Below are 21095 nucleotides of genomic sequence, written 5' to 3'. Positions count from 1 at the left end.
GGACAACATGCTAAGGTTGGGCTCATGCTGCCCCACACTCACCTTCAACAGGGTGATAGACGGACTTCACCTCAAGGCCGAAATAGACCTCTTAGTAATTAGTACTGCAATTTTAGGGCCATGATTTGGGGCCAGAATCCTATGAATTTGGTCTCCTTCAGCGAAGCTGGACTCCCAAGGTTAAGGCTGGTCTAGCCTGGAAGAAGGGAAGTAGTTGGAGAGTGGAAAAAAGCCATCCAAGTTATATATATATATCTAATGTACTGGCGTTTACTGTGTTCTAGAAGTTCTCATGCATTCATCACATCAACCAAGTATTTACTGACTAGCTATTATGTTTACATTCCTCTACGGGAGCTGGGGCTACAACAGTGAATGACATCACGACCCCAGTCTCCAGTCTGGGAAGGAATGGAACCAACAAATAAACAGGTCATTTTCATGTATTAAAAATGGATCTGTAGGGGTAAGTACAGTATGCCATTGGGAACACGTAAGAGAGACATTAGCCATTTGAAGAACAATCTGCCAATTAATTCACTGATACTTTCAAAGGCAAACCCTGTTCTACCTAAGCCAATACCAGCCCAAACTGGAACTCATTCACAGGGGTCAGCAAAAGCAGGTTTACCTGTCAGAATGTGCCAGAATTCCTGACAGTCTTTGCACTCCAGTCTCTCAACTTGCCTTCTCCAATATTTGCTAACAAATCTGAATGTTGTTGGGGAATGTGATTGCAGAGCATATGGTCCCCATTAGTTAGGCAAACTCCACTGCCAAATTCGGCTCCAAGGAAGAAGGCTGCATAAAGGATGAAGTATTAGGAAAAGATCGACAGTGACAGAGAACGCAAATAAAAGAGATGAGACAGTGAGTTACAGAATAACAGGCCCGGCATCCGCACCACAATGAATGTGGAACATATTTTTCTATTTGTTGAGAAAAACAATATATGTGAATTTGTGTTAAAATCTCCCTGTAGCAAAAATCAAAGTAGACCATTCACCAGAATCAATGTTAACTGCTTTGCGATGTCAGATGAGATAGATTCTGCCTGGGAAAAAAACTAGGGAGGAACAGAATAGGCAGTGTACAAAAGAAATAAAGCATGAACAACATCAAAAATGTAAATATGGGCTTACCACTATTTTAAATGGTAATGGACAAGGCCTTTGAGAGAAGAAATAGAATCCCATGCTAACTAACATTTCACATTCAGAGAGTCTGAAAACGGAGGCTAAAAATCAGAGATAAGAGGTATCTGGAAAGATACAAAGACCCTAAAAGAATGGTTGGGCTAGATGGGAGCATGGGGCATCATCGGGCAGAAGGCAGTTGCCTGTCCAGTCCAGCCTCTGAAAATTGTGGAGGAAGCAGGGCAATGCCTGTGCCCAGACGCACCCTTGCAGCTCGGCCTGCTCTATGCAAAGAGCTAATGTGGGGACCTGCACACCCACTGCCCACCTCATGCTCTTTGTTTTTCAATCTGTTATCATTATCTCACCTATAGCTAATTTGACAGATATTTTTAGAAAGCAATTTTCCTTAATCAGGTCTTTCCAAAAAGAACCAACTTTGTTTTTGTAGAATCACTGATCTCTTTCTTGTGCTTCCACTTGTTCGGTTAACATACTGTTTCATTAAATCGCATGCTACGAGAATAAGTACAAAGGTCTGAACAAGCTTGGGACTGGTGCTATGCTCGTGGTGAAAGCACAAAAAGGCAATGGGAGTAAAATCCAGCCTCAAGATGTAAAATGTCAGTGCAGCACGGAAAGCAGTGAGCATGTCCACAGGGGGCTAGAGAGAGAGCATCAGCTAATCCAACTAATCTATACAGAATGCATGGTTAAGAGGGCTGCTAAATAAAATGATTGTAGATATTTATCAATGGGGGATGAGTTAAGTGAATTCATTCATCCATTCAATGGTGTACTAGGCACCTAGTAAAAAAGGCAAAGTAAATTTATGTATATCAGGGGTTGAGAAACTATGTCTTGTAGGCCACATGTGGCCTGCTTTTGTAAGTAAAGTTTTATTGGAACACGCCTATGCCCATTCATTATGTATCATCTATAGATGATTTCCTGCTGTAACAGCCTAGATGAGTAATTGCAACTGAGACTGTATGGCAGTTAAAGCCTAAAATACTATCTTACCTTTTCTGGAAAAAGTTTGCTGACTCATGGCCTATAATGCATACAGGGAGAAAATATAATGTATAATAGGATCCCCGTTCTCTTAAATGATTAGGCATATTTATTAAAATTTTGAAGGAAATAAGATCAAGCCATAAACAGTGATTGCCAAAGTGGGGCAGGAGGCAGAGGAGAAAAATTAAGAGATCTATGAGGGGCTTTTGCTTTTCACTCTATATATTTCTATTTTAAAAGTTAATGTATTGTCACAGACAATAGTTTAGTGGTTACCAGAGGGTAAGGGGGGTGGGGGGTGGGAGATGAGGGTAAGGGGGATCAAATATATGGTGATGGAAGGAGAACTGACTCTGGGTGGTGAATACACAATGTGATTTATAGATGATGTAATGCAGAATTGTACACCTGAAATCTATGTAATTTTACTAACAATTGTCACCCCAATAAATAAATAAAAAAAGGGAAAAAAAAGTTAATGTAGATTAAATTATAATCAGGGGAAGTGCCTAATATACTTCTTTTTAGGAAAAATAAATAAATAAGTACCTAAGGCCACAAAGGATGTAGGTAGCTTTACCAGAATAGGAATGAAGTTCTGCTCACTCCACGGACCATTCCAAGGCTCTGCATCTCATAGTTCCCTGTTTCCAAGTGTCCTGCATACAGCAGGCCAACGTGAGACACAGTGACATTTTCTTTACATTTCTGAGTTTGTCACAATTGTTGAGCTGTGGACGTGCCAGGCTAGCAAACATGTGTCTTATTCCACCACAGACTGTTCTTCCTATATGAATACCCAGCACCAACACAGCACCCTCTATACACCTGCAGGATGAGACTGCAAGGCTCAGCTGCCTAACTCCAAGTGCCAGGGCTGTACTTTTCCACAGGCCTCCACTTGGCAACACCTATCAGGATCATGGCCTTATTCTACTTGCAGTCTTCTATTTTTTTTTTTCAAATTAAAAAAATGTTTTTATTGGGTAACAGTGTGTTTTTTTCCAGGACCCATCAGCTCCAAGTCAAGTCGTTGTCCTTCAATCTAGTTGTGAAGGGCACAGCTCAGCTCTGAGTCCAGTCGCCATTTTCAATCTAGTTGCAGGGGGCACAGCCCACCATCCCATGTGGGAATCGAACTGGCAACCTTGTTGTTAAGAGCACACGCTCTAACCAACTGAGCCATCCGGCTGCCCCCCCAGCAGCTCAGCAGCAGCTCAGCTCAAGTTGTTGTCTTCAATCTAGTTATGAAAGGTGCAGGTCACTGGCCCGTGTGGGAATTGAACTGGCAACCTTGTGGTTAAGAGCATGCACTCTAACCAACTGAGCTTACCTGTCGCCCTAGAGTCTTTTTGTTTATCAAGGCATCTTCCAAGGATAGTTATCCATTCATTAATTAAAACAAAAGTGAATTAATTATGATAGATCATGAAAACTAGTCACACACATTTAAAATATATAAATTAAGTAAACAATGAAGATAAGTCTCTATCTTATTCTGTCTTAGTCACCCAACTCTCCTTTTTATAGATAATCATGGTTAATAGTTTCTTCTTTACCCTTCCAGAATTATTTTATACATATTCACGCATAAGCCAAGCATAGAATGCTATACATTTCCTATACACTCTATATGGCTTTTTAAAAACAATATAGTGTTCAGATTATTTTTACCCATCCATCATTCTTGCTAAGGGCTACACAGTATTCCATATAAAATGCAATTTATTTGCCTTTCTCCTACTTATGATCATTTAGGTTGTTTTCAGTCTTCTTCTATTTCACCCACAGCTTCAGTGACCATCCTGTGCATATATCTTTGTGCACAGATGTGAGTATAACAGTAGGGTAAATTCCCAGGACTGGAATATCTCTGTCATTTAAAAAACATTTTAATTATATTTGATACTGCCAAATTATTCCCCCAAGAGTGTGTCTTAAATCATAATTGAACCATTTATCACTGGTTTTCCCTACCTTTTTTAGCATGGAATGTTATATTAACCAGGATGGTTTTTATTGCCAGACTCTGATAGTTTTCCAAGAAAGAGTGCAATGTGGTCAGAGTTGGCTACTTGTGGAGAAAGTGCTTCCAGCATTGGAAGAGTTGGGTGAGGCAAGGTCCCAGGGAGGTCAGCAGGGTGCATTGAGCGAAGCTCACCAAGCCAATCAGAATCAGATTTGGCCTTTGGGGATGGAGTCAACACAGAAAAGATGGAGTCTGCCTGCTGGCTACATGGGAGAAGGGGCCCATGCAGGGAAAATGGTGACTGTCCTCCAGCCTTCGTCTGAAGCCACACACCTCAGTCTGCCCCCTGTATGTATCTGATGCCACCTGAGTCACCATCCTTCTGCTGCAGTCCAGGGTGAGTGCCTGCGAGTGAGTGAATCTGTGCATGGGCCCTTTCAGAGGATGTTTGGGTTTTCTGTAGCCTCCATCCCACATGTATGGCCAGAATCCCCACTGTTTTTCACAGCCAGATGTTGTGGGGCTCCTCTTACTGGCGGCAATGCTCCAGGTTAGGGAGGACAGTGTTGGGCTGGGGCCCCTCGCTCCTCTGGGGGGAACATCTGTGGCTGAGATATCTCCTAATTCTCAACTGCCACATGGAGGTTTGGTGCAAGTCTGTTCCACATCTCTGTCCCTCCTACCAGTCTTGACATGTCTTCTTCTTTATATTGTTAGTTATAAAACTTCTGTTCAGCCTGACTTCAGATGTTTCTCCAAGTTGATTGTTCTATCATTTAGTTGCAACTTTAATGTGTTCACAGAAAGAAGCAAGCACAATGTTTATCTGCTCTGCCATCTTAGAAAACATTTTGATGGTTGCCGTATGCAAAGGGGTTTGGGGATGTGGGTGAAAAAAGGGGAAGGAATGAAGAAGCACAAATGTGTTGTTATAAAGTAATCACTGGGATGTAAGGTATAGCCTAAGGAATATAGTCAATAATGTTGTAATAACTATGTATGGTGTCAGAAGGGTCCTAGGATTATCAGGGTGACAGATAGGAGGGGAGTTGGGAGACAGGTGAAAAAGGTGAAGGGATTAAGAAGTACACATTGGTAGTTACAAAATAGTCATGGGAATAAAGTAAAGCACAAAGAATATAGTCAATAATATGGTAATAACTATGTATAGTGCCAGGTGGGTACTAGACTAGTCAGTGGGATCACTTCTTAAATTACATGAATGTCTAACCACTATGCTGTCCACCTGAAATTAATATAAAATAATATTGAATGTCAAAAAAGTAGTTATAATAAATTTTAATAAGCTGCCTGTATTTTGCCATGGCCAACTCATCATATCTTCCAATAATGCAATGTTAACTGCTATTAATGTTTTCTTTGCTTCATAAAGTCTAGCCAGTGACTGACTACCCAAAATCTCTCTTGCTTGCTACTAGTTAAAGGAGCAATTAACACATGCTTGAACTGACCAAATAAATGAAAGTTGAGCTAAAGCTAAATAATGAGTAGAGATTGTTTTTTCAAAAAGGAATTTGTGGAGAAAAGATATAGAAAGAGAATCCAATGCATAGAAAACAGTTTATGCCAAAGCCCCGAGGTAGAAAGAATATGGCAGAGAACAGGAGAAACGATGTTGGAGAGTTGGGCAGAGACCAGTTAGACTTATTAGGGCTAACAGACCATGTTAACGATTTTGATTTTTAACTAAAGAGTTATAAGAAGACGTTAACTACTTTAAGCAGGGAATAATGTGGTCAAGTCTATACTTTTTAATCACTCTGTATTGAGTTTATAAAATGTATTGAAACTGGGAGTAGTAGGGAGCAGGAGATCAAAAGGTTGTTACAATGGGTCAGGTGAAAAGAGTTGTGGCCAAGAGTCAAGGTCGTGTAGAAGGAAAAAATTGGGTAGAGTTGAGAGCTACTTGGCAGCAATAATAGTTGATTATTCATTGGATGTGATTAGGGTGAGGTTGCCTCCCAGGTGACCTGAGAAACTGGGTGATGATGATGTCATTCACTGAAGGATAGTGTGTGTGTGTGTGTGTGTGTGTGTGAATGTATGTGTAAATATATATATCCTTGTCTTGCCTTATTATCACAACTCCAGCTGCTGCTGATTTAAGCACCTTGAATTCTGGAAGGATTGAACCAGTGATATAGTTTTAACAGTTAAAGCGCATAGAGTTGATAAGTGAATGCTTAGTGAGATCCTCACAATACACCAAGCTGGCAGCAGGATCCTACATTTGATGTATATAGTAACTCTGTTGAGGTTATAAATAAATCTTCTTTTATTTAAGTGAAAAGAGGAAGTTCTCTTAATTAAAAAAAGTATAGCAACAGTAAAAAGATAGCTCATATATTAAGAGAAGGTTTTTGAAATAAATATAATCAACAGAGAAAAGGTATATGGAATGTATACAGAACGTCTCCAAATCAATAAGAAAGACTACATTCCAAAGAAAGAAAATGAACAATAGATATAAATTTAAAATTTACGCAACTAGAAGCCTAAATGGTCAAAATACTCATACTCTGTTTCCCCGAAAATAAGACCTAGCCAGACAATCAGCTCTCATGCATTTTTTGGAGCAAAAATTAACATAAGACCCAGTCTTATTTTACTATAAGACCAGGTCTTTAATATAATATAATATAATATAATATAATATAATATAATATAGTGTAGTGTAGTGTAGTGTAGTGTAGTGTAGTGTAGTATAGTATAATATAATATAATATAAAATACGGGGTCTTATATTAATTTTTGCTCCAAAAGACACATTAGAGCTGATTGTCTGGCTAGGTCTTATTTTTAGGGAAACACGGTACAAATATTCAACTCAAGTAAAAATTATCATGGTAATGCAAATTGAAACCACAGTGGGGTTTTATACATTTATACCATTATTCATTCATCATCTCTAGTATATTTGAAGATGTGCATAACCTACAACCAATGATTTTTTTCATATATATATATATATATATATATATATATATATATATATACACACACAAGTTTACACAGAGGTCCCCCAGAGCAGCACATTTTTGCATGTGAAACAAATTGGAAGCAATCTAGATGTCCATCAACAGAAAAATAGGCAGATTGTGGTATATTCATCAAATACATTTCAACAGAGCAGTAAAAGTTAATGAACTAACACTACATAAATCAACTTGGATGACTCACACAGACACAATCCTGAGGTAAAAAAATAAAATAAAAAATGAAAACAGCAAACCTTAGAAGACCCATATATTTTGTATCAAGTTTTAAACATAGTTAACAATGCTATACCCACATACATGAGAATGATTGCAGATATTGTAAAATTATAGTAATATGCAAAAAAATGACAGGTCTCAAATTCTGCATAGTCAGCACCTGTTAGGAGGGAGGAAACATGTTTTGAGAAGGGTACAAAATGGGCTTCAAATGTGTTAGTATCCCATTCACTGTCCTGCTTGGTTTTACAATGTTACACAGTGTTTCTTTTAATATTTTTTGCATCATTTTTATATCTGAAGTTTTGCAAATTTAAATAGCCAAGATGTATGAAGGAACTAAACAAAGGTTATGAGCATGGTGGGGCATGAGCACAAAAGAGGGAGCATAGACCCAGCTTAGGCAGTCACAGGAAGCTCCACAGTAATGGGTATTTGTGCTGAGTTGTGAAGGATAAAAAGGAATTGAATGCTTTCTTTTCTTTTTTTTATTGAAGTTTACTGGGGTGACAATTGTTAATAAAGTTACATAGATTTCAGGTGTACAATTCTGTATTACATCATCTCTATATCACATTGTGTGTTCACCACCCAGAGTCAGTTCTCCTCTAACACCATTTATTTGATTCCTTTTACCCTCATCTACCACAGAAAGAATGTTCAAAGTAACATGTGTCATTTTTTGGTTGGTCCCGCAGGCCAAATAGAGGCTGCTGACTGTTCTTTTTTCTTTTCTTTTCTTTCTTTCTTCTTTTTTTTGCTTCTTTTTTTGTAGTCAGGGAGCTGAGAATGGTTTTTATATTTTTTGAATGGTTACATTTTAAATGATGATATACATAATATTCTCAGTTTTGCATCTTGGTCCACAAAGCCTAAAATATTTACTATCTGGCACTTTAAGAAAAAGTTTGCTGATAGCTGGAATTTTACATATTTGTTTCCTAGTAATGCTATGTGCATCTTCCTGATCTTGCAACAGAAACAAAACACACTTTTAGAGATCAAACATATGGCCTCGAAGGAGTAAATGCAGTTTAATATGAGTCAATTGCAAAAGGCCAAAAATATAATTAAAATTAACTTAAGCAAAAGCCACGGATTATTTGTTTATGTCAGAAAGCCCAGAGTGATGGCTTAAAGTGCAACATGATTCGGGCACTCAGATGACATCATAACAATTTTGTCTCTGTGACCCAAACCTGCTTTCCTCTGTGTTGGCTTCATTCTCAGTCAAGCCCTCTCATTGTGATGGAAATAACGGCCAAGAGCACTCAGGCTTATCACTAATCAGCTGTGCAAACTGCCATTCATGATAGTTTCAGGAAAAGTCTGAGGATATAGAATATATATATATATACACACACACACACACACACACACACACACACACACACATATGGATCACTAAGAATATATATTCCTTATCCTGGGTGTCCACCCCTGGATGTGGGGATGGGTATAATACCTGTTTGGAAAACATGTCCCAAAAGTGTAGGAGGAGGTAGTTGTCTTAGAGGAAAAGTGGAAGAATGGATTTAGATGTCCCCTAAACAATTGATGGCAGACACTGCTTTTATTTACCCAACAGCTATTTCACCTTTACTCCCACGCCTGCCTTAAATCTCAAGGCTGATGGTACACTGACTCTCACCAAATCTTTGGGTGTAATGCATGTTTCTATCCTTCCTATTTAGTCTGCTAACTTTGGGGGCACCAGATGTTCGGATCACCTCTATTTGGGTTCCAGTATGTAGCTTTGAATTCACGTTTGCCATCTCCTTGTAACCCATTGACTTTTTTCTTTGGTTTCTCAATAACGCTTTTGAAAATCCAACTCCTTAGATACTTCTTTTTCTGTCCATATTAGAAAGCAGTGGGGATTATGGCACATGCATAAAACCAATAATTCACTGACATTTGGAACACTTACCATAAAAATAAACCTTTCCCTTACCACATTTTCAGCATAATTAAAATGTCTTAGGATGGTAATCTACTTCTTTAGCTCGTTTTACCAAAGTCCAATTTCCAACTAGGAGTAAGAACAGGAAAAGGAAAGAAGGAGGTGAGAGGGTAACAATATTCTGCCACGTTTATAGCGAAAACCAGTTGAAAAACCTATTTCCTCAACTCTAGATAACAGAGCAGTGTGCAGCCTCCGTCATTATCGTCAACGTGCCACCTGATAAAACCACAGTCTGTAAGTCAGGCCCGGAAACCAGGCACAAACAAAACTCAGGCCCTGATATCTTAGCTTAAAGCAGAAAGTCGACCTAAATAATAAGTTTTGTGAGGAAAAAAGTAAACATACGCAGACAGGGAGTGCCCAGACAAGTTTCTCTGACATCAAATTTGGAGATAGACGTAAGAGTTTCAGAAAACTTTTCCCTTGGGACTGAGCCAGCAACAATTTTCCCAGGCCCTGCGCAGCCCCCCTAAACCTCACCTCATACCCCCGTGTCCCTGAGTGCCTCTCGGTTGCATAAACCCATTTACATGTAGGCCCTTACTTCATCACTGGCATTGGAATTTCCTCCTCATCAATGGGTACACCCAGTCCCGCCTATGTACAATTTTCTAATCAGAAGTTAGTTGTCCTAGTCCGGGATGTAGTGGCCCCAGACAGTGGGTCTTGTGTGATTGCAAGTCACTATTCAAGCAATCAGGGTCCCAGTGTTAGCCACTGGAGACAACTATCCTTCCAGAACAAGCACTGAGGGACAAACTCAGTGCAAACCTCAGAAAGCCCAACTCTACCCCCTCTAACTCATCACTATGTACACACACGCCTCACCCCATACACACACGATACTGATGCCAGGCTACTTCCTTCACACAGCACAGCACAGCCAGAAAGGCAGCCGGATAAACTCTGTAGCCCAGCTGCCTGGGTTTGACTCTTGCTCTGCTGACCATGAGCTATGTGGCTGCTGTTTCACCTCAGTTCCTCAGTTTCTCTTTGAAAAAACTGGGGAAGCTAATAATCGCACCCACAATCAGGTTTATGAAGATTGAGTGACTTAATGTTGGTAGCTGTCCGTAGACAATGCCATGTACTTAGTGTTGTATATGATGACCAAAATAATAGCCCATCGAATGCTGTCTCCTTTAGACATAGCTGTTCAGTTTCTATGATGTCACACCTGCATCTCCAAAGCCAGAAAGGAAAACTATCAAGGATAATGACAGGCTGATGAGAAATCGAGAAAAAAGGAAACCTGGAAAGGACCAATGACAAAGGCCGCTATATAGCTCACCCAGGAAACAGCTTTGAATCTGTGGTAACTCCCACAAAACCAGTATTGAAAACCCCAACCAGGAGTAAGGACTCACAGAAATGGAGACAGAACCACAGAGAAGTCTCCAGCCAGAAAATTAACAAGCTTCTGTCTGTTTAAAAAGAAAGAAAGAAGGCAGGCAGGTAGACGTCCCTAACTGTAGTGAGTGAGTTGCTTCTTGGAGGAAGGTGGCTGACTTTTTATCAGATGTGTCACTCGGTGAAGTAATTGCTGGCAATATGGTGCAATAGCAGTGTGCTCGGAGTACTATTTATCCATGTCTGTTCTATCCTTTAACTTCAAAGTACCCACTGCCTCACAGAGCACATCAAAATGACACCACTCTGTTAATGATAGTGGTCTAATGCAACACACAGAAGTCAAGTGATTTCTCTAGATAGGCAAAAGAAAACAATCTCGGGGCGGCCAATTGGCTCGGTTGGTTAGAGCGCAGTGCTCATAACACCAAGGTCGCTGGTTCGATTCCCACATGGGCCAGTGAGCTGCGCCCTCCACAACTAGATTGAAAACAAGGACTTGAGTTGGAGCAGATGGGTCCTAGAAAAACACACTGTTCCCCAATATTCCCCAATAATAATAATAAAAAAATCTCTCATGGAGAAGCCAGGCTTGTGTGTGGGCACATTCTGATGCCCCACTTTAATTCACAGGCGGGGAACTGCAACTGGATAAAGATTATTCCCCTTCAAGAGACACTAGAATTTGAGGAAGGTGAGGGGAGATGAAATACAGAAGAATAAAGGCAATAAAGAGATTATAGAAAGATTATTTTTCTAGTTTCTGAGTAATCTGTCCCCATATTGCTGGTGACCAGACCTCCTTATGATATCAAAAACAAAAACAAAAAAAAACAAACAAACACAGACTCAAGTGTGAATAAGAGGACAAAGGCTGCTATTGTCTTTTACTTCCATTCCTCTTCAGCAGCCTACTTGTCCCACCTCTGTTTCATCTGACCATTTCTTACACTTCCTCCATCAGTCACTGCAATAAAGTGACATTTAGACATCATGGCATCGTTACATCCCTTAACCTGGGAAAAGTCTTCCCATTGATCCTCTCCATCCTGGGATCATTTTCACATTACCTGTGTGGTTAATGTGGCTAAATCAAATCAACCATATTCTCGTAGATTTCTCAGTTTCCTATTCTTGATTTTTGGCTCATGTATCCTACAAATTTCATGTATCCTAGATCAACACACCCTTCCCTTCTCTTGGACTCTATGTTTCAAGCTGGCCACCAAGAGCTCACATTGAGAATAATCATGATGGTGGTCTACTTTACGTGTTTATTGTTTCCAACTTCACCTGGGCCATTATTTCTCCATAATCCATTTCCTCATCTCTGGTCCATTGCTTTTTATATTTCTATAGCAGCCCTTCATGACGTTCAATGTGCATAACAGCTAATTGAGGGGTTTATTAAAACATGTATTTCAAGAGATCCTGATTTAATAGATCTGGGGTGAGCCTAAGAACGTGTAGTTCTAACAAGCTTACAGGTGATATTAATGATATTGGTCCATGGGTCGCACTGTCAGTAGAACTAATATACAGTCCCTGGCATAATTTTTTATTATATAAATGCTTTAAAAGACCTTAATTTGTTCTTTTCTCCACTTTAGCAGACCTCTTCCATTTGACAACAACAAAAATTACAAATTCTTTTAACGTTCTTCCCCCACCCCCTACTTACATTTTTACCCAACTCTTTCTCTACCCTTCCTGTGTGAAAGGAAGAAGTAGTGACTTCACTGCTAGCTTATGGAAGTAGGTGGGACAATGGGAGGTTTACAGATGAAGACCTGGGTCTGGTCTTCAGCTGACTTCCTCCATCATCTGCCCTCAGCACTGGGGAAATAAAAGTAGGAATTCGGTCAGGAACCTTCTCCTAGTCAGCCCCCAAAGTCTGACACAGCTGATCATTTTTCTCTTGACTCTAAAAAATGGGAATGTGCAATCCTCACTTCCATGCCACTCTCAACTTGAACCCTCTACTGCTCTTGCATCTTGCTGAGACTTGAGGAACTCTCTGAGGCTGCCTGTGGCCCATCACCCTGGACACACCAGGGTCCAGGGTCCATTGCTACCTGAGGGCTTCGTTCTTCCCAGGGCTGTGCCTGAGAATCAGAGACACAAGTCTCTTGGCTTTCAAATTCCCTAAAGTTACCCTGTTTCCCTGAAAATCAGACCTAGCCAGACCACCAGCTCTAACGCGTCTTTTGGAGCAAAAATTAGTATAAGACCCGGTATTATATTATATTATGTTATGTCATGTCATGTCATTTCATGTCATATCATATATCACATCATATCATATATTATATTAATTATATAAGATTCGGTCTTATAGTAAAATAAGACTGGGTCTTACATCAATTTTTGCTCCAAAAGATGCGTTAGAGCTGATTGTCCAGCTAGGTCTTATTTTTGGGAAAACACGGTATTTATTTTTGAAAATAAAAATCCTAGACTAGAAAATCAAAAGGCTTTTTCTTCTCCTTTCTTTAGTAACATTAATTCTATGAATCTATGAGTGAATGGGTGCTACATGGGAAAAGGCTAATGGGTACAAAGAAATTACAGGAGGAATGTCAGTTAATATTTCAAAACATCTCAACCACATGTAGAAAGTAGGATAAGATTCTCTTTAGGCTTACTAGGATAATTCAATGCCATCACACAGGTTAAGTTCATTGCAGTACCTAGTTCCCTCTCTTAGTTTCTTCTACCTTCCTGACCGTTCATTGTTTCCTCAATGGCTTTCTTCCCTATCTTTTCTTTAAAATCTAATGGTTCCTTACTTGGTTGTATTCATCTTTCAAAATTTCCTCCTTTTTATAATCCTCCTGAGCAGCCTCAGACACCCCACACTCATCCTGTACGGAACTGCACCTTGTGTTATCTCCCCAAATGTCTCCTTGTTCCTGCATTTCCTCTGGCCATCCATTGACAATATTCTATTTCCAATACTTAGAGGGGATTGTGTCATCCCCCCAGGGTAAATATTGACAAGGGTGTTTCATTCCCTACAAGTAATGGTATTTAGAGGCCTTGGGTAGCTAGTGACAATCCTCACGTCTATCTTCCATCCACAGTTTTTTTCCTTCTCCTCTGTCCTTCACCCAAATCCCAAATCAGTGCTCAGCAGGGGTGTTATAAAAATAAATGGGTGGCAAACTGTGATATGACACAAGGAGTTTATCATTACAAAAAAATTAGAAGTTTGGAAATATATAATCGTGTTATAACTTATATTATATAAAAATTATTAATATAAGATTATAATATAAATTGGTTTTAAAAGACCTCAATTCTATTCTTTCTCCACGTCAGCAGACCCCTTCTACTTGGCAACAACAACAAAACTTACTATAAAATACAAATTCTTTTAACTTTCTTATAAGTAACTTTCTTGTACATATATAACAGTATATATCATATAATGTACAGTGTTTCCCCGAAAATAAGACCTAGCCGGACCATCAGCTGTAATGTGTCTTTTGGAGCAAAAATTAATACAAGACCCGTTATTATATTATATTATATTATATTATATTATATTATATTATATTATACCCAGTCTTATATTATAGTAAAATAAGGCCAGGTCTTATATTAATTTTTGCTCCAAAAGACTCATTAGAGCTGATGGTCTGGATAGGTCTTATTTTCAGGGAAATAAGGTATGTAATATATAATATATATATATATATATATATATATATATATATATATATATGCACTACATATATACAGAGGGTGCCAAAAAATGTATACACATTTAAATAAAGGAAAACTGTATTAAAATTGTAATACCCACTTTACTAACAATTGTCATCCCAATAAACTTTAATTTAAAAAAATTGTAATACTCAATATATACTGATAACAAAAGATGAATACAAGTCATGTTTGACTTCTTCAATTACAAGAGGTGCTCAAAGCAGTTACCATCAGTGTTCAGACACTTCTGATTATAATGAACTACTGCTTGAGCAACGTTGACCAAAGTGTCCATTTGTATACATTTTTTTGGCACCCCTAGTATATGAGGTTGGACAATTAAGTTTGCAAACTCATCCTAGGAAAAGTGCTACATACCTCATTGTTGAATATCACTATGGTCACCTTCAAGTACTTCCCTTGGGAAGCTATGCACCAATGCCAGAGCCTAGTCCACCCTTCAAAGCAATTTTGGAACTCTTTTTCTGGAATGGCCATCAGAGCTGTTGTCATATTACCCTTAATGTCCTGAATGACATCAAAGTGGCTTCCTTTCAATAGTTCCTGTATTTTTGGATAAAGAAAGAAGTCATTGGGGGCCAGATCAGGTGAGTAGGGAGGGTGTTCCGATACAGTTATTTGTTTACTGGCTAAAAACTCCCTCGTAGACAGTTCTGTATGAGCTGGTGCATTGTCGTGATGCAAGAGCCATGAATTGTTGGTGAAAAGTTCAGGTCGTCTAACTTTTCAAGCAGCCTTTTTAGCACTTCCAGATAGTAAACTTAGTTAACTGTTTGTCCAGTTGGTACAAATTCATAATGAATAATCCCTCTGATATCAAAAAAAATGTTAGCAACATTGTTACAACAAGTTTGTGAGTTCTGATAATAGTATTACATTCATAAAAAAAAAAAGATGGAAACAGAAAAGGCTAAACATCAATATTCTATCCAGATCATCATGCTATTTATTGTATAGATTCTCAACAAACAGTTCCTGAGGAAATGAATGCCCCCTGGAGGCTTTGCGGCTGCTCTCCTCTGCGCCTCTCTGGGAAGCTTTGGATGGGTGAAGAGCACATGATGCCATGTCGTTAGACACGTTGCTGCTGGCAATGCCCCTTTCCCACCCAAGCCACTTGGTTTTCCACCTGGCACAATCACACTCATTTTTTCCAGCTCAGCTTAAATATCACCCGCTCTGTTAAGACTTTCTTGACAGTGTAGATCATGTCTTTCTTCCCAGAGAAATTAATCATTTCCTTCTTTGTTTTTCCACACCGCTTGGTGAATGCAGTTCTAAGTGCATCAGCCCTATGGACTCCTTATTTGGTACGGGTTATATACCTTATTCTCCCATCACAACGTGAGCTCCTTGAAAAGCCTATTTTCTTCTTTTGATTCGGACACGGTAACCTTTTTTTGGTTTAGTTGGGTGGAGAACTTGAAAGCAGAAGATTAAGAGCTGTTAACGCACAAGGAACAAGTATGCCTGGGTTTTATTTTTAAGCAAAACCCTAACAGTTTGCCTTTCCAGGATGTTAGAGTCATCTTAATTTCATAATATTTTCTTCTTCCTGTTGGATCATCATGTCCCAGACACAGGAACAATCCAGGTCCTTCTTCCCTAGGAGTTCTTCAGGGGATAGCAGACTACAAATTCATGGTTTTCTTGCTTCCCAAACTTCTAACACGCCAGTGAACAAATATACATTTAAAGACTTTCTGTCCCAACCAAAGCAGTGATGGAGAACAAGTAGCAGGATTGTGGCAGATGCGTGGTGGAAGGTCTAGGGAATCTTGTCTTCCTGACACACACAGCTTGAGAGCGCAGTGGAATGCCCACTCTGCAACCCTTCCCGAGCCTACCCATTTGCTTACAGTGTGTTTTAGTTTATGAGACATGACATTGTTCTTTCTCCGAATGAATGCCTGAAATATATGGTCCAGTTTTTTGAAAGTAAACACATTTCCCCACCTTTTTGCACAAGGTTTATGTAAAGACGAATTCTCCTCGCTGGCAAATTTCCCATTTCTAGGTAGTGTTCATCCTTTTGCTTCTCTGTAAACCTATGGTTTCCATTTATGTTCTTCAAGGGGGAAAAAAAAGGTACTCCAGAAAATTTGAAAACCAATTTCTCAAGTTATTTGCACTAGAAGATTCAACTGAAAAATTGTCCTAGCCTCCCTGAGGTATCCTAGCCCCCCCCCAAAAAAAAACCCACTATCCACAGTCCAGCTGGTCTCAGCCCTCAAATGTGGAAGCTAATTATTGAAGCCACATCCTCCCTGATTTAAGATCTTCTAATACACAGCTAGAAGCTTGGCCATCACTTTGCACCTGCCATAGTGTCAATCAGTTGGAGGAAAAAATATGTTTATGTCAATCAAGAAATCCTTGGGGATGTTGTAACCTGTTATGATGCATTACCCTTTGACCACTGTGACGTAAAGTCTCCGGCATTAAAGAGCATGTGCCAGAAATAATTAGAAGCTCATCCTAATTGTATTCACATATAAATGAAGCCTTTAGCACCAGAGTGTTTATACTGTCTGGACAAGAAAGCTGAGGAGTCCATCTTCCCTGGTGCCAACCTCACAATCGCTATTAATCAAATGTAGTGGGTTGAGGGCCAAAGTTATTGCCCTAACACGGCAAATATTAAACACCAATGTGATTACTATTATCCTGTATTAATATCCTGCCACAAGTGTTAACAAGGCCAGTGTAGCAAACTGACTAATGCTCGATGATCCTAGTATCCCATGGTGAAAGAGATGGATTTTTCAGGAAACAGCCATTGTGGAAAATAGCAATATATAGGGCTGAGGCTGGCCTTACACATTTCAGTGGTTACAAAAATGTCTCCCCCCACCCCTTCTGAGTTACAGCTCACTAAGGTATGACACTGAATCACCTTATCTCTCCCAGTAACTGCTCTGTTGTGCCTGGCTCAGGGGCATTCATCTGAATGACACCAACCTCAGAATTGGAATTTGGGCTCTAAATCTTGAGCGAGTGATATTTTTCTTTATGGGCTAGATTTCAGAGAGCCCCCGAAAAAGAGAGAGAATCACCAACACACACCTGGCTTGCACTTGTTCACAACTCATCTTGGCCATTGCAACATCCTGTCCTTAGAATGACCTTACGGAAAAGGAGAGCCAACGGGAATAGCTACAAAAAGGAGAATGACTGAAGAGTAAATAAAACAATAGGAAGGCAGGCAGGGGCCATGGTGCCCAGACTGAACCAGAATAAAACAAATTCATTATACTGTAAATTGCTCACACTCTATGGGAGTCTATTACGAGGAGTTGGTGAGAACTGAAAAAGGGGGGGCGGTGGATTCCTACTATATTCCGAGCCCATCGATCACTCCAGAATCCCCAGAGCCAAAGAAATCTAATTCCTGATGGGTTGTTCACTGTTGTAGAGGGTGAGTGGAGAGTAGGGAAATTAAACCCCCAGATAGCCCTATCCACAGTGTGAAGTACATTACAGGTCTTTCTTCTGCAATTGGGCTGTGAACACTTGAGGATAATTTGCCTTCCTGAAGGCCCAATACAGGGCCCCTCGATGTCTAGTGCTCAGTATATTTCTGTGGACTTCAAGAAGATTGTCCTGAAATTTTAAAACACTTTGCACCTAGTAAACATTCAATAAGTATCAGTAACTTAGTAGCTGCGCAATCACTTTCTCCATTTAAGCTTCCCCCCTCCGCCATGGATGTGTAATCCACATTACAAGATATATGAACCTTCTCATTCTCACATCGCTGCTTCATTCATTCATTCATTCATTTATTCATTCATTCATTCAACAAATATTGATAGAGCTGCTACTATGTGCTAGGCACTATCAATCACATGTTCTAGAGTCTAGAAAAAGCTTTGGCATCAGATGAATCTGGGTTCAAATCATGGCTCTGAGATACCGAGTAAATAGCTTAATGTCTCTGAACCTCAGTTTCCTCATCTGCAAAGTAAGCACAATAATAATACCTCCCCTTGGGTTATTGTGAGGGTTAAAAAAGCTGTGTCGTGAGATATTTAGCACAGAGCTTAACACATGGTAAGTTCCATAAATGTAGTGGCATCAAGTCTCCACCCAAATCCAGGCATTGCTGTGACCCAACCCCTCTGCCTTACGCAGCCCTTGTTAATTTTGTCTCCCTCCTGAATTCAATGAATGCTCATTATCTGTTTTATCACATTTTGCTCTTGAGTTTTTAATTTACTCGGTAATCTTTCTTCCTTGGCCTTTTGTTCCATGATGCTCTACCTTTGGCTTGTCCCACGGAGCCACACAATTGTGAAGCAGCCTAGGTTATGAGCAAACTATGAGCTGGGGACCGAGTCCAGATGAAGATCAATGCAGGTAAAAACTCATCTTCACAAAGGTAGAGAGAGGCTTGAGGGAACATGAATAGAATCCTCATAGGGAAAAGCAGGATGGGACTTAGAAAAGAGAGGAAGGGATGAGTAAATGATGGCTGTTCCAAAGTGAGTGGGGCACATTCTGTAGTGCGGGGAGCCCTCTAGAGCATAGGGGTTCTGTGGAGGGAAGTCGTGCGAGGATACTGGTTTACAACGCCTGGATGGGGAAACAAGTTTTCCCGTGTGAATTATGGGGCACTCAAATTAGTTGGGGGTCATCAATAGTTATGTTTACTCTGTTGTTTCATCTCTTAGCTTTAATTCTTGTTGGCTATAAGCAATGTTAGTCTCATTGGCAGGAAGAGACTGTCCTAAAGTGACTTAACCTCTGCACGTCCTGAGCCTCTTGGCATATCTGCATGTCCAGTCATGGGCTGGGATCCAAGAACACACTTCTAAAGAACAGACTGATCAGTAGCAGAGAGGTGAGGAAGAGGCAGTTTTGGCTGTTAAATACTTCTGCATCTCAGTATTTCTGCTGTTAAAGTGGGATTCTTAACTCCCTGAAATTGTGATCAAAGTTTTATGAATGTGTGCATAAGAGGGTTTTTTTTTTTCTCTAAAGAGAGGGTCAACAGATCTCATCAGATTCTCAAAAAGAACTGTGAATTATCCCTGCCCTGCTTTGCTCAGGGGAATGAGGTGGGATAACGGTCCATGCACCTGTGCTCCCTTGACAACCCCGGACCCTTCTCAAGGGCTGCCCCTGGGGGCAGTGGAAGAGAAAGACGGAGAATGTAGGGCCAGCCCCATCCCACCACTTCAGTAAGAGCAATTCTTTTCTAAATCTGTTTCTAACTATGGAAATAATTTTACTCTATAAAAAACGTTGGGAAAATAATCAGGAAAAAGGAAGAGTAGCCTTACCTAACTGAAGTGGTCCTTTACCCTTTTCATCCACCTTCACTATTGTAGCCAGCCATCTTTTAACAGGGTGACCAGTGTCTACTCGGTGTCAGTGGCTTCAGTCCCAGACTGGAACCACACAGCATACTTTATCCTTTATTGATTTTCCATTTCTCATTTTCCTGTTTCCATTCTTGCTATGTCCATATTTTTTCATTTATTTAATTTCTGGCAGGCACTCTGACTCTTCTCAAGGGTAATTCTGTTTCTCCACACCAGCTAGGCTGCCTTGGATCTCCTTAAGTAACATTTTTCCTTTTCAATCCAGCCCCAGCTCTCTCCTGCCTGACTCCTATCACACAGGCGGGCTGTCCACTGGGCTCACGTGGGTCCTGGGCCCTAGAGGCAGCTTTGCGTATCTATCATGCTTTAGAAAGTACAACCACTGCATAGGTATAAGCCCTTCAGGCTCCACACCCATTCATCATGTCTTCTGAAGCCCAGAGAGCATTCAAATCCGTGTCCACCCAACACCAACACACAATTGCAGCCCTTCATAGTGCCCAGCTGTCTGTAACGCTTAATTCCTCAAATTTGAATAACATAGAAAATGTGAAAGCTTATTTTCACAACAATAGGAAAATGGTCAAATATACTGTGGTAGTCATTCAATATAATGGTATATATAATGATATGTGGATGATTTGATACTTGTGAAAAATATTTATGATTCAATCCTAAATAAAAAAAAAGTGAAACCCAAATATACAAAAGCTTCCTGAGAATAACAGGCAAATTATTTGAGATATTGCAGATCTTTATGATTCTACTAGTTATTTCTGGTGGTTACAAGATGGCAGCTGCAGCTCTAGTCATCAAGTTTACATTCCAGTGGACACAAAGTTGGAGGAAAAAGGAGAAAAGAGTATTACGTAAGTAAAGAAGCAAAAGCTTTCCCAGAAATCTCATGGCACAATTCCCCTTATTTCCAATTGGCCAGTATTTTGACCAGGCCTGGCTAAAAAGTAAATAAAGAAAAGAAGGTTGGAAATGGGGATTGGGTCAACCAATCAATGAGTGCCCAGGATGGCAACTCAAAAGTCACCTTGTCGAACCTCTGGGTTTGAATTAGTAACCACTGAATTTAGTAAGGACAGAATACAAAGAGAAATGTTCTTCCTTCCTTCCTTGTTTTTCTTTTTCTCCCTTCCCTTCTTCACTTCTTCTCTCCTTTGTATTGTAAGACATAAATTTTCAAGTGCTAGTGTGACAGCTTTGAGCCTCACAGGGACCCAAGGACTTAGCTGTGGGTTTCCCTGTTCTTGCCAGAAATCCACTCCCACCCACAACAGCAAAGACTTCCCTCCATGGCATGTTCCCCTAAAAGCTGGGTTAGCTGCACCCTACCTTGTCTTCAACCTAATG

The sequence above is a fragment of the Rhinolophus sinicus genome, chromosome 15 (genome assembly GCF_057876585.1).
Source record: "Rhinolophus sinicus isolate RSI-liver-muscle chromosome 15, RSI-T2T, whole genome shotgun sequence".
Taxonomy (NCBI): Eukaryota; Metazoa; Chordata; class Mammalia; order Chiroptera; family Rhinolophidae; genus Rhinolophus; species Rhinolophus sinicus.
Note: the sequence above shows the minus strand (reverse complement) of the source record.